This window comes from Schistocerca piceifrons, unplaced genomic scaffold (genome assembly GCF_021461385.2).
Source record: "Schistocerca piceifrons isolate TAMUIC-IGC-003096 unplaced genomic scaffold, iqSchPice1.1 HiC_scaffold_2041, whole genome shotgun sequence".
NCBI lineage: Eukaryota > Metazoa > Arthropoda > Insecta > Orthoptera > Acrididae > Schistocerca > Schistocerca piceifrons.
Window position 1 is genome coordinate 75,001 of NW_025727946.1, and position 2,500 is coordinate 77,500.

Here is a 2,500-nt window from a genome sequence, read left to right on the forward strand (position 1 = left end):
GGGGCGTGTCGGGCTTGGTCGGGAAGTGGGTCAGCGCTAACGTGCCGGGCCTGGGCGAGGTGAGTGCCGTAGGGGTGCCGGTAAGTGCGGGCGTTTAGCGCGGGCGTGGTCTGCTCTCGCCGTTGGTCGGCCTCGTGCTGGCCGGCGGTGCAGGATGCGCGCGCCTGCGCGGCGTTCGCGCCCCGGTGCTTCAACCTGCGTGCAGGATCCGAGCTCGGTCCCGTGCCTTGGCCTCCCACGGATCTTCCTTGCTGCGAGGCCGCGTCCGCCTTAGCGTGCTCCTCCGGGGGCGCGCGGGTGCGCGGATTCTCTTCGGCCGCCATTCAACGATCAACTCAGAACTGGCACGGACTGGGGGAATCCGACTGTCTAATTAAAACAAAGCATTGCGATGGCCCTAGCGGGTGTTGACGCAATGTGATTTCTGCCCAGTGCTCTGAATGTCAACGTGAAGAAATTCAAGCAAGCGCGGGTAAACGGCGGGAGTAACTATGACTCTCATAGTTACTGGGCAAGTGAAGCGCAATACATGGGCCATGCCCTCTTAGCCTCTCCTTGCCTGCGGCTTCCCCCCTTCCCGTGGGCCCGCCGATACGCCAGTCCTTGATAGGACTGGTAAGCAGAGTGGAAGTCCGCACTTGGGGCTTTGGGGGGTTACCAGCCCTCCATCGCAAAACCCTTAATGTTGGGACAACAAGAGAAGAAAACACGGGTACCGGGCCTTCCGCTGAAGGACCCGGCCCAACAGTCCCGACTGCTAGCCTGCCAACCCTCCCTGAAGTAGAGCAGGCCGTGGAGCCATGGTTCCACTGCAGCATTTGCAGCCGTGCCTTCCGCAGCAAGATCGGGCTCGGACAACACCGCCGCCGCGCCCATCCGGAAGCGGCAAATGCGGAGATTATAACCGATAGGAAGAGAGCTCGGTGGGCGGAAGAAGAAATGCGGGAGCTCGCCCTGGCGGAGGCTAGGCTTCTCTGTGCCAGTGACTCCAAAGTCCTCTTTGCAAACCAGGAGCTTCTACCCCTGTTTCCGCACCGTACCCTGGATGCCATCAAGTGCAGGAGGAGGACGGTGGCACACAGGACGATGGTGCGGGAATACGTAGAGGAGCTGAGGCGGGAACAACAGACGCAGCATGGTCTGCGCCATTCACCCGTCCCGGAGTCGCTGCCGGAGGGGCCACCCTCTCCGCCGGAGCTTGAGCGCCCGCCACAAACATCTGTAGTCGACGAAGCTATATGGAGGCACCTCGCCGGCCTGCCGCGGTCGGCCGCGCGCTTCTCGGCCCTGGACGACCTTGCGTGTTTGGGGCCGGGTACGCCGTTGGCAGTGGTCGCGGCTGGGCTGCCTGAGGCCCTCCGTGCTGTCGGCTCTGAGGAAGCAGGAGCAAGGAAGAGCAAGACGTTGCGCCCGCCATCCAAGCAGCGGTCTGGTGGTGGCCCTCCGCTCTCCAAGCGGAAGCGCCGCCGGTGGGAATATGCCAGATGTCAGGATGCCTTCAGGAAGAATCGCGCGCGCTGCGTGCGTGGTCTCCTGGATGGCACCCTGCTCCAGCCGCCGTCGAACATCCCTGGGCTGGTGGACTTCTGGCGCAGCCTCTTCACGACAGAGCCACCTTCCAACGCTGGCTCCATTCCCGACCGGCTTCTCCCGCGCTCGGAGTCTGTTGACTTTGAGCGCCTATGGAGGCCGATCACTGCAGAAGAGGTTGCGGCCGCCCTGCCGCCCAGAGGCTCCGTTGCCGGCCCTGACGGCCTCTCGCCGGTGCAGCTGCGCCGCCTTCCAGCGGAGGTCACCACCAAACTCCTAAACCTTTTCCTGCTTACCCGCAAGCTCCCCCCTTCCCTCCTCCGAGCCAGGACCTCTTTGCTGCCTAAGACAGCCGCCCCAGCATCCCCCGCTGACTTTCGGCCCATCACCGTCTGCTCGGTGCTAGCCCGAACCTTCCATAAGGTTCTGGCGACTCGCCTTATGCAGATGTGTGCTGTGGACGAACGTCAGCGGGCTTTCATCCCAAGGGATGGGATGCTGGAGAACACTTTCCTACTCGACCGGATACTCGTCGGCGCCGTCCGCCGCTGTCGTTCTGTGTTCATGGCATCCCTCGATGTGTCCAAGGCGTTCGATTCGTTGGACCATGCGGCTTTGCGTCCTGTGCTTAAAGCCCATGGTCTGCCGGACGAATTCATTGACTACGTCGAGGGCTGCTATGCGGACAGCACGACGGTAATTGCGGGGGGTGGCGACGAGTCCCCGGCCGTGCGGCCAGCAAGAGGTGTTCGGCAAGGAGATCCTCTGTCCCCTCTCCTGTTCAATTTCGCTGTTGATTATGTTCTAGATCAGCTGCCCTCACACGTAGGTGTCAAGGTGTTGGGCCGCCAGACGAACGCGGCGGCCTTCGCGGATGACATCCTGCTCTTCGCCTCCACGAGGGGGGGCCTGCAGTCCCTTATCAACGCAGCAGTAGCAGCCCTCGACCAGCTGGGGCTGCGTGTTAACC

At 62.8% G+C, this 2,500-nt stretch overlaps 1 pseudogene; it reads left to right on the plus strand.

Moving 5' to 3' along the window:
* The window catches only part of LOC124741989, a 7,809-nt pseudogene that overhangs the window by 2,379 nt on the left and 2,930 nt on the right, over positions 1 to 2,500 (plus strand).